This window comes from Salmo salar, chromosome 07 (assembly GCF_965601325.2).
Source record: "Salmo salar chromosome 07, fSalSal1, whole genome shotgun sequence".
NCBI classification, from domain to species: Eukaryota; Metazoa; Chordata; class Actinopteri; order Salmoniformes; family Salmonidae; genus Salmo; species Salmo salar.
Genome location: NC_138297.1, coordinates 35,191,926 through 35,204,666, shown reverse-complemented (window position 1 = coordinate 35,204,666; position 12,741 = coordinate 35,191,926).

Sequence of the window (12,741 nt, the reverse complement as noted above, 5' to 3'; positions counted from 1 at the left end):
TCTATGAATATAGGGCAGCAGCCTCTAAGGTGCAGTGTTGCGTAACTGGGTGGAAGCCGGCTAGTGATGGCTATTTAACAGTCTGATGGCATTGAAATAGAAGCTGTTTTTCAGTCTCTCAGTCACAGTTTTGATGCACCTTTACTAACCTCGCCTTGTGGATGATAGCGGGGTAAACAGGCGGTGGCTTGGGTGGTTGATGTCCTTGATGATCTTCTTCGCCTTCCTGTGACATCGGGTGCTGTAGGTGTCCTGGAGGGCAGGTAGTTTGCCCCCGGTGATGAATTGGGCAGGCCGCAACACCCTCTGGAGAGCCCTGTGTTTGCGGGTGGTGCAGTTGCCGTACCAGATGGTAATGCAGCCCGACAGGATGCTCTCAATTGTACATCTGTAAAAGTTTGTGAGGGTTTTAGGGGCCTAGCCAAATTTCTTCAGCCTCCTGAGGTTGAAGAGGTGCTATTGCGCCTTCACCACACTGTCTGTGTGGTTGGACCATTTCAGATCGTCAGTGACGTGTACGCCGAGGAAATTGAAGCTTTCCACCTTCTCCACTGCAGTCTCGTTGATGTGGATAGGGGCGTGCTCCCTCTGCTATTTCCTGAAGTCAACAATCAGCTCCTTTGTTTTATTGACATTGCGTGAGAGGTTATTTTCCTGGCACCACTCTCCCATGGCCCTCACCTCCTCCATGTAGGCGATCTCATTATTGTTGGTATTCAGTCCTACTACTGTTGTGTCATCTGCAAACTTGATTGAGTTGGAGGTGTGCGTGGCCACGCAGTCATGGGTGAACAGGGGTACAGGAGGGTGCTGAGCACGCACCCTTGTGGGGCCCCTGTGTTGAGGATCAGCGAAGTGGAGGTGTTGTTTCCTACCTTCACCACCTGGGGGCGGCACGTCAGGAAGTCCAGGACCCAGTTGCAGAGGGAAGGGTTCAGACCCAAGGCCCCGAGCTTAATGATGAGCTTGGAGGGTATTATGGTGTTGAAGGCTGAGCTATAGTCAATGAACAGCATTCCTACATAGGTATTCCTCTTGTCCAGATGGGATAGGGCATCGTCTGTGGATCTATTGGGGCGGTAAGCCAATTGAAGAGCGTCTAGGGTGTCAGGTAAGGTAGAGGGGATATGATCCTTAACCTCTATGGGCTAGGTGGGACGCAGGCGTCCCCCCCGTGGTGCACTCCATCAACAGCAGGTGCATTTCAAGAGCCGCAAATTTGAATCCAAATAAATGTCAAAATTCAAATTTTTCAAACATACAACTATTTTACACCCTTTGAAAGATAAACATCTCCTTAATCTAACCACGTTTTACGATTTCAAAAAGGTTTTACAGCGAAAGCATAAATTTAGAGTATGTTAGGACAGTACATTTACAAGAGTTGTGTGTAATGTTTTGTCAATTCAAAGACAGGGTCACCAAAACCATAAAACCAGCTAAAATGATGCACTAACCTTTTACAATCTCCATCAGATGACACTCCTAGGACATTATGTTAGACAATGCATGCATTTTTAGTTCTATCAAGTTCATATTTATATCCAAAAACAGCGTTTTACTATGGCATTGATGTTGAGGAAATCGTTTCCCTCCAATAACCGGCAGTCAAGTCAGCATCACAAATTAAATAATTAAAATTAGAAAACATTGGTAAAATATTATATTGTCATTTAAAGAATTATAGATTTACATCTCTTGAACGCAATCAACTTGCCAGATTTAAAAATAACCTTACTGGGAAATCACACTTTGCAATAATCTGAGCACTGCGCCCAGAAAAATACGCGTTGCGATACAGACTAGTCGTCATGTTGGGGAGATCTAAAATCGAAAATACTATGTAAATAATCCATTACCTTTGATTCTCTTCATCAGATGTCACTTCCAGGTATCACAGGTCCATAACGAATGTAGTTTTGTTCAAAAAAGCTCATCATTTATGTCCAAAAATCTCCGTCTTGTTAGCACATGATCTAAGCCCGCCGGACTTCACTTCATGAACGAGGGGAAAAAATATATTTACGTTCGTTCAAACATGTCAAACGTTGTATAGCATAAATCATTAGGGCCTTTTTTAACCTGAACATGAATAATATTCAAGGTGGACGAATGCATACTCTTTTATAACGTATTGGAACGAGGGTACCCAACATCAACTCGCGCGCCAGGTGTCTAATGGGCCATCATCGTTCCATGGCTCTTGTTCGGTCAGATCTCCCTCCAGAAGACTCAAAACACTTTGTAAAGGCTGGTGACATCTAGTGGAAGCAATTGGAAGTGCCAAAATATTCCTCAGCCCCTGTGTTTTTCAATGGCATAGGTTTAAAGGTAATACAACACATCAGGTATCCACTTCCTGTCAGAAAATGTCTCAGGGTTTTGCCTGCCAAATGAGTTCTGTTATACTCACAGACACCATTCAAACAGTTTTAGAAACTTTAGAGTGTTTTCTATACATATATAATAAGTATATGCATATTCTAGTTACTGGGTAGGATTAGTAACCAGATTAAATCGGGTACATTTTTTTTATCCAGCCGTGCAAATACTGCCCCCTAGCCCTAACAGGTTAACTAGCCTCTCAAAGCACTTCATTATGACAGAAGTGAGTGCAACAGGGCGATAGTCATTTACTTCAGTTACCTTTGCTTTGTTGGGTACAGGAACAATGGTGGACATCTAGAAGCAAGTGGGGACAGCAGACTGGGTTAGGGTAAGATTGAATATGTCCGTAAACACTACAGCCAGCTGGTCTGCGAATGCTCTTAGGACGCAGATAGGGATGTCGTCTGGGCCGGAATTCTTCAGAGGGTTAGCACGCTTAAATGTCTTACTCACATCGGCCACAGAGAAGGAGAGCCCATATTCCTTGGTAGCGGGCCGCATCGGTGTCACTGTGTTTTCCTCAAAGCAGGCAAAGAAGGTGTTTAGCTTGTCAGGAAGCAAGATGTTGGTGTCCGCAACATGGCTGGTTTTCTTTTTGTAGTCCATGGTTGTCTGTAGACCCTGCCACATACAGTGGTTGCTCAACTAAAAGTTTGGAGATTATGTTGCGGGATTTAGAGGTAATTGGTGGTTTAGTACGGTACCCTGCGTCACATAGGTACTTCAGTTACAATTTAGGGCTTGCTTAGTCTGCCCTTACATTTTATAGATGGTATTCTGAGAGAAGTAATCATTATAGTGTATGAAACCACTCCATACGTTGTTTGGGAACTGTTGCTGATTGTGTCTAGTGTGTGTGCATGTGCGTGCGTGCATGCATGCCTGCGTGCATGCATGCCTGCGTGCATGCATGCCTGCGTGCATGCATGACTGCATGCATGGTAGTAACAACAGTGACATCTTTTTTTATGAACATCTCTTATATCCTTGCTGATTACAGGGTGAGCCTGGATTCCTAGGACCACAGGGAGAACCAGGGCTCCCAGGACTACCAGGAACCAAGGTACGTGTCAATTTGAACCATGTATATCATATGTAATATACTATACAGTAGTGCGTGAGTGGCTAAACAGATGGAGGACTCTGGGTTGTTAAAGGAAGGTTACCCAAGAATGTTATTACAAGGTATGTAAAATGACAATCAGATATGTCACTGTCAAGGCCAATTTCCAATCTATCATTGTCATTGTCTGTCATGGTCATTTAGAACTTAGTACATTTTAAAACTTTTATAGATCTGTTTCTACAGTGTTTAGGCTTAGCTCCTGAGCATCAATATCCAGGTCGAATTTGCCTGTAAACCAGATCTGGAATCAACACCTCCATTAAAACATGGTGTCATTGATAAGCCACAGAAAGTGACGCTTTTGTGAAAATATAGGCATCAAGGTATATTACCCATATGTCAAAACATTGCATTTAATGCAAAAACATATGCGTCAACAGTATGCAAAAAAGTTAGATAAAGCTGCAATGTGGCAGGCAGGCAGGCAGGCAGGCAGGCAGGCAGGCAGGCAGGCAGGCAGGCAGGCAGGCAGGCAGGCAGGCAGGCAGGCAGGCAGGCAGGCAGGCAGGCAGGCAGGCAGGCAGGCAGGCAGGCAGGCAGGCAGGCAGGCAGGCAGGCAGGCAGGCAGGCAGGCAGGCAGGCAGGCAGGCAGGCAGGCAGGCAGGCAGGCAGGCAGGCAGGCAGGCAGGCAGGCAGGCAGGCAGGCAGGCAGGCAGGCAGGCAGGCAGGCAGGCAGGCAGGCAGGCAGGCAGGCAGGCAGGCAGGCAGGCAGGCAGGCAGGCAGGCAGGCAGGCAGGCAGGCAGGCAGGCAGGCAGGCAGGCAGGCAGGCAGGCAGGCAGGCAGGCAGGCAGGCAGGCAGGCAGGCAGGCAGGCAGGCAGGCAGGCAGGCAGGCAGGCAGGCAGGCAGGCAGGCAGGCAGGCAGGCAGGCAGGCAGGCAGGCAGGCAGGCAGGCAGGCAGGCAGGCAGGCAGGCAGGCAGGCAGGCAGGCAGGCAGGCAGGCAGGCAGGCAGGCAGGCAGGCAGGCAGGCAGGCAGGCAGGCAGGCAGGCAGGCAGGCAGGCAGGCAGGCAGGCAGGCAGGCAGGCAGGCAGGCAGGCAGGCAGGCAGGCAGGCAGGCAGGCAGGCAGGCAGGCAGGCAGGCAGGCAGGCAGGCAGGCAGGCAGGCAGGCAGGCAGGCAGGCAGGCAGGCAGGCAGGCAGGCAGGCAGGCAGGCAGGCAGGCAGGCAGGCAGGCAGGCAGGCAGGCAGGCAGGCAGGCAGGCAGGCAGGCAGGCAGGCAGGCAGGCAGGCAGGCAGGCAGGCAGGCAGGCAGGCAGGCAGGCAGGCAGGCAGGCAGGCAGGCAGGCAGGCAGGCAGGCAGGCAGGCAGGCAGGCAGGCAGGCAGGCAGGCAGGCAGGCAGGCAGGCAGGCAGGCAGGCAGGCAGGCAGGCAGGCAGGCAGGCAGGCAGGCAGGCAGGCAGGCAGGCAGGCAGGCAGGCAGGCAGGCAGGCAGGCAGGCAGGCAGGCGCCCCTGTATTACATTGTTGTATTGTTACCACTCTTATGTACTGGGTTGGGGAGTAACAGATTACATGTAAGGGATTGCAAAAAAACAGTAACTGTAATCAGTTAAATTACTAGCAAAAAGTATTGTAACCGGAATACAGATACTTTTGAAAAACCAAATGATTACTTCAAGGATTACTTTTAAATTCAGAAAGGAGGTTTGCAAAAAAATATATTTGACACTTCTCTGTTTTCTCAATAACATTCAAATCAGCATTGAAAAAAGGCACAAGTTTAAGTTTGTTCCACCTGGTGAGTCTGACCACAAGTCAGAGACCACTATGATGAGGTGGAGCGAATGTTTTGTTATTGTTTCATCTGTGGATTATCAAGATATCAAAGTGTCACCAACAAAACGTTTAACAATATGCCTATAGAAAATTCTGCATTTGGCATTCATTTTTCACATGTAAATGGCACTTTCAGTAGTGCTCAAAGCATGCCATTCCATGAGCGCAGCATTTCTTTTTCAAATCGAATCAATGAGCCCAATCAGCCCGAACCACTGTATGTTGTACGGCTATGGTCTGTGTTCCACCCCTACCTTGTCACAACTGATTGGGTCAAACGCATTACAAAGGAAAGAAATTCCACAAATTAACTTTAAAAAGGCACACTTGTTAATTTAAATGCATTCTAGGTGACCACCTCATGAAGCTGGATGAGAGAATGGCAAGAGTGTGCAAAGCTATCATCAAGGCAAAGGGAGGCGACTTTGAAGAATGTCAAAAATAAAATATATTTTGATTTGTTTAACACTTTGTTGGTTACTACATGATTCCATATGTGTTATTTCATATTTGTGATGTCTTCACTATTGTTCTACAATGTCGAACATGTAAAAAATAAAGATGAGTAGGTGCATCCAAACTTTTGACCGGTACTGTATATTATATATATATATATATATATATATATATACAGTTGAAGTCGGAAGTTTACATACACTTAGGTTGGAGTCATTAAACTCGTTTTTCAACCACTCCACAAATTTCTTGTTAACAAAGTATAGTTCTGGCAAGTCGGTTAGGACATCTACTTTGTGCATGACACAAGTAATTTTCCAACAATTGTTTCCAGACAGATTATTTCACTTATAATTTACTATATCACAATTCCAGTGGGTCAGAAGTTTACATACACTAAGTTAACTGTGCCTTTAAACAGCTTGGAAAATTCCAGAAAATGATGTCATGGACTTAGAATCTTCTGATAGGCTAATTGACATTATTTCAGTCAATTGGAGGTGTAACTGTGGATGTATTTCAAGGCCTACCTTCAAACTCAGTGCCTCTTTGCTTGACATCATGGGAAAGTCAAAAGAAATCAGCCAAGACCTCAGAAAAAAAACTGTAGACCTCTACAAGTCTGGTTCATCCTTGGGAGCCATTTCCAAACGCCTGAAGGTACCACGTTCATCTGTACAAACAATAGTACGCAAGTATAAACATCATGGGACCATGCAGCCGTCATACCGCTCAGGAAGGAGACACGTTCTGTCTCCTAGAGAGGAACGTTCTTTGGTGCGAAAAGTGCAAATCAATCCCAGAACAACAGCAAAGGACCTTGTGAAGATGCTGGAGGAAACAGGAACAAAAGTATCTATATCTACAGTAAAACGAGTCCTGAAAGGCTGCTCAGCAAGGAGGAAGCCACTGCTGCAAAACCGCCATAAAAAAGCCAGACTATGGTTTGCAACTGCACATGGGGACAAAGATCGTACAATTTTGGAGAAATGTCTGATGAAACAAAAATAGAACTGTTTGGCCATAATGACCATCATTATGTTTGGAGGAAAAAGGGGGAGGCTTGCAAACCAAAGAACACCATCCCAACCGTGAAGCACGTGGGGGTGCTTTGCTGCAGGAGGGACTGGTGCACTTCACAAAATAGATGGCATCATGAAGAAAGAAAATTATGTGGATATATTGAAGCAACATCTCAAGACATCAGTCAGGAAGTTTAAGCTTGGTCGCAAATGGGGACAATGACCCCAAGCATACTTCCAAAGTTGTGGCAAAATGGCTTAAGGACAACAAAGTCAAGGTATTGGAGTGGCCATCACAAAGACCTGTCCTCAATCCTATAGAACATTTGTGGGCAGAACTGAAAAAATGTGTGCGAGCAAGGAGGCCTGCAAACCTGACTCAGTTACACCAGCTCTGTCAGGAGGAATATGCCAAAAGCTTGTGGGAGGCTACCCGAAACGTTTGACCCAAGTTAAACAATTTAAAGGCAATGCTACCAAATACTAATTGAGTGTATGTAAACTTCTGACCCACTGGGAATGTGATGAAAGAAATAAAGCTGAAATAAATAATTCTTTCTACTATTATTCTGACTTTTCACATTCTTAAAATGAAGTGGTGTTCCGAACTGACCTAAAACAGGGAATTCTTACTAGGATTATAGGTCAGAAATTGTGAAAAACGTAGTTTAAATGTATTTGGCTAAGGTGTATGTAAACTTCAGACTTCAACTGTTCATATATCATGAATATCAATGATGTCAAGAAGTTTGTATGAATCTCCCATTTTGAATGTTTCTTGATGCAATGACATGACCAACGGTGTCTGAGTGTTGGGCAACTCTTCCCCTGCTTTTGTTCCATGCTGGCTGAAAACCTTGCTAGCCAGTAACTAACTAACACCAGACACAGATGAAAGCAGAAAACTATATGTATATTTGCCTTGAATGAATATGGGAAACCTCTAATTATATTTGCTGAAATGCTGCAGTCAAATTTTGTCACCATTTGACTAGCTACCTAGCTATGCAAACTAATCCCCTCTGCGAAAACGCCTTCTGCGATGATGGTTACAAGGCAGTACTTATTTAAATTAGCTATGAGAATTAGATGTTACCATTGGTGTATTAAAATGAGAGGATTTTATGATGACACGAAAAACCCTTAATAATCCTGCCTCCTGAATCCAAGTGTTTGACATGGGGCCAGTAACTTTTTGATCAAACTTGATCAATGTAGAAGTAGCAGTAATTTTTCATACTTTGGTATTCCTACATTGATCTGGTTTCATCCAAATACCTTCAAATTGTTTGACTGTGCAGGACCTTTAATTCAATTTTGGACAGTAGTTACATCTTATTTTTTCACATGAAAGTATTAATACTGATCTACTTAAATTAATAGTGTTATTGAAACACTATTGGATTGAGAAATAATCATTAGAAATGATTGACAAAATGTATTCAGGTAATCAGAACAATCAGAACTAGTACCTCCCAAATGAATCAGTTGTCAGCTCTAGCTCTGAGTTACATTCCTCCTAACTTCTAAATGAAAAAAAGCACTTTACATTCAACAGTTCTATTTTTAATTAGCCATGGTATTGTGAAGATTTCAGGAGCTTTGTGCTTCCATACTAGTTTAATCTTACATCTAGACGTTCCGCTAGCGGAACACCTGCTCCAATATCCAATGATAGGCGTGGCGCGAATTACAAATTCCTCAAAAATACAAAAACTTCAATTTTTCAAACATATTACTATTTCACAGCATTTTAAAGACAAGACTCTCCTTTATCTAACCACACTGTCCGATTTCAAAAAGGCTTTACAGCGAAAGCAAAACATTAGATTATGTCAGCAGAGTACCAAGCCAGAAATAATCAGACACTCATTTTTCAAGCTAGCATATAATGTCACAAAAACCCAGAAGACAGCTAAATGCAGCACTAACCTTTGATGATCTTCATCAGATGACAACCCTAGGACATTATGTTATACAATACATGCATTGTGATGTTGTTCGCTTAGGTTGTGCCTTATTGGTTCTCACGTATTATACATAGTGTGTATAAGTTTAGAAGCGTTGTTTTTTGTTTCCCTCCTTCTGTGAGTAACTGGTTTTCTCTGTTGTTAACCTCTATGGGCTAGGTGGGACGCTTGCAGTGGAATCCTGTGGCGCGTTATTCAAATCCTTAGATATGCTATTACTTCAATTTTTCAAAAATATGACTATTTTACACCATTTTAAAGATAAGACTCTCGTTAATCTAACCACACTGTCCGATTTCAAAAAGGCTTTACAACGAAAGCAAAACATTAGATTATGTCAGCAGAGTACCGAGCCAGAAATAATCAGACACCCATTTTTCAAGCTAGCATATAATGTCACATAAACCCAAACCACAGCTAAATGTAGCACTAACCTTTGATGATCTTCATCAGATGACAACCCTAGGACATTATGTTATACAATACATGCATGTTTTGTTCAATCAAGTTCATATTTATATCAAAAACCAGCTTTTTACATTAGCATGTGACTAGCATGTGACTAGCATTCCCACCGAACACTGCCGGTGAATTTACTAAATTACTCACGATAAACGTTCACAAAAAGCATAACAATTATTTTAAGAATTATAGATACAGAACTCCTCTATGCACTCGATATGTCCGATTTTAAAATAGCTTTTCGGTGAAAGCACATTTTGCAATATTCTCAGTAGATAGCCCGGCATCACAGGGCTAGCTATTTAGACACCCAGCAGGTTTAGCACTCATCAAAGTCAGATTTACTATAAGAAAAATGTTCTTACCTTTGTTGTCTTCGTCAGAATGCACTCCCAGGACTTCTACTTCAATAACAAATGTTGGTTTGGTCCAAAATAATCCATCGTTATATCCAAACAGCGGCGTTTTGTTCGTGCGTTCTAGACACTATCCTAAAGGCTAAATCAGGGTTACGAGCATGGCGCAATTCGTGACAAAAGAATTCTAAATATTCCATTACCGTACTTCGAAGCATGTCAACCGCTTTTTAAAATCAATTTTTATGCCATTTTTCTCATAAAAAAGCGATAATATTCCGACCGGGAATCTGCGTTTAGATAAACAGACAAAGGAAAACAATGCATTCGGTCGAAGCGGGCACGCGCCTAAGCCCATAGTACTCTGAGTGGCCACTTGCCAAAAGCGATAAAGTGTTTCAGCCAGAGCCTGCCTCGATATCGTTCAACGTTTTCCCGGGCTCTGAGACCCTATGGAAGACGTAGGAAGTGTCACGTTATTGCACAGATCCTGAGTCTTCAATAAAAAGAGCCAAGATGAAACACTACTTCTCAGACAGGCCACTTCCTGCTTGAAATCTTCTCAGGTTTTGGCCTGCCATAGGAGTTCTGTTATACTCACAGACACCATTCAAACAGTTTTAGAAACTTTAGGGTGTTTTCTATCCAAAGCCAATAATTATATGCATATTCTAGTTACTGGGCAGGAGTAGTAACCAGATTAAATCGGGTACGTTTTTTATCCAGCCGTGTCAATACTGCCCCCTATCCCCAACAGGTTTTAAGAGCGTTTGTTTTGGTATTGTACGTGACCTGTATGTTTATGGGACTTGCCTATTAAATACGCATCTCGGACATCTCTGCTCTCCTGCGCTTGACTCCTTCACCTAACTCTACACAATCCCGTCACACTGACTTTGAGTAAAGCCAGAGTTTCTATGTATGCGATGACTCAACACTATACACGTCAGCTACTACAGCGACTGAAATGACTGCAAAACTCAACAAAGAGCTGCAGTTCGTTTCGGAGTGGGTGGCAAGGAATAGGTTAGCCCTAAATATTCCTAAAAATAAAAGCATTGTATTTGGAACAAAACACACTAAACCCCTAAACCTCAACTAAATCTTTTAATAAATAATGTGGAAATTGAGCAAGTTGAGATGACTGAACTGCTTGGAGTAACACTAGATTGTAAACTGTCATGATCAAAACATATTGATGCAGTAGTAGCTAAGACTGGTAGAAGTCTGTCTATAATAAAGCGATGCTCTGCCTTCTTAAGAACACTATCAACAAAGCAGGTCCTACAGGCCCTAGTTTTGTCGCACCTTGACTACTGTTCAGTCGTGTGGTCAGGTGCCACAAAAAAGGACTTAGGAAAATTGCAATTGGCTCAGAACAGGGCAGCCCGGCTGGCCCTTGGATGTACACAGAGAGCTAATATTAATAATATGCATGTCAATCTCTCCTGGCTCAAAGTGGAGGAGAGATTGACTTCATCACTACTTTTATTTATGAGAGGTATTGACATGTTGAACGCACCGAGCTGTCTGTCTAAACTACTGGCACACCCATGAATACCCCACAAGACATGCCACAAGAGGTCTCTTCACAGTCCCCAAGTCCAGAACAGACTATGGGAGGCACACAGTACTACATAGAGCCATGACTACATGGAACTCTATTCCACATCAAGTAACTGACGCAAGCAGTAAAATTAGATTTAAAAAACAGATAAAGAAAACCCTTATGGAACAGCGAAAACTGTGAAGCAACACACACGTTGGCACAGACACATGCATACACACACACACACACACACACACACACACACACACACACACACACACACACACATGGATATAGTAATGTAGATATGTGGTAGTGGTGGAGTAGGGGCCTGTGGCCACACAGTGTGTTGTGAAATCTGTGAATGTATTGTAATGTTTTAAAGTTGTATAAACTGCCTTCCTTTTGCTGGACCCCAGGAAGAGTAATAAATACAAATACACTGTCAGTGATTTATTTAGAATTCAAGGCACACTTAACCAGCATGGCTACCACAGCATTCTGCAGCAATACGCCATCCCATCTGGTTTGCGCTTAGTGGGACTATAATTTGTTTTTCAAAAGGACAATGACCCAACACACCTCCAGGCTGTGTAACGGCTATTTGACCAAGAAGGAGAGTGATGACCTGGCCTCCACAATCACTCGACCTCAATCCAGTTGAGATGGTTTGGGATGAGTTGGACCACAGAGTGAAGGAAAAGCAGCCAACAAGTGCTCAGCATATGTGGGAACTTCTTCAAGACTGTTGGAAAAGCATTCCTCATGAAGCTGGTTTAGAGAATGCCAAGAGTGTGCAGAACTGTTATCAAGGCAAAGCATGGCTACTTTGAAGAATCTCAAATGTAAAATATATTTTCATTTGTTTAACCCTTTTTTGGTTATTACATGATTCCATATGTGTTATTTCATATTTTACATGTCTTCACTATTATTCTACAAAGTAGAACATTTTTAAAAATAAAGAAAAACCCTTGAATGAGTAGGTGTGTCCAAACGTTTGACTGGTGCTGTATATTATGTATTTATTTGTTGTGTTGTTTCCTGTTTGGACCCCAGGAAGAGTAGCCGTTGCCTCGGCAACAGCTAATTAGGGATCCTAATAAATACCAAATACTAAAAATATTGAGCAAACACTGAATGTATTTTTTTTTTTACTGTTGCTATTACACATTATTGTAGCCTAGGCTATTTAATAAACTGAGTTGATGATGAGGCAAAGACTGTCAATTACCTACAGACTTGAGACAACGGCATGCAGTATTAAGCAAGTGAGTGGCCAAGCCTTCGTCACACTTATAATAAATGTTTTCATCAAAACCCAGCCCTTTCGTGCCACCGCTAGCTATTGCGCTCATAATTGCCGCAGTGAAAATAGCTCAAATATTTCTGACATCCCCAGACCTATAGCCCTACGTCCAGCGCTAAGATTTACCATTGCATTAGATTTGTTAAAATAGAGCCCAGTGTGTGCATTCATGTAATGATGATGGGAGATCCATCCATGGGTAAAGGAGTCAGCGAGAGATGGAGCCTGTCGTAGGAAGAAGCGGACCAAAGTGCAGCGTGTGTGTCGTTCCACATTTTATTTACACTGTGAAACTATGCAATACATAAAAAAACTGAATACAAACAAC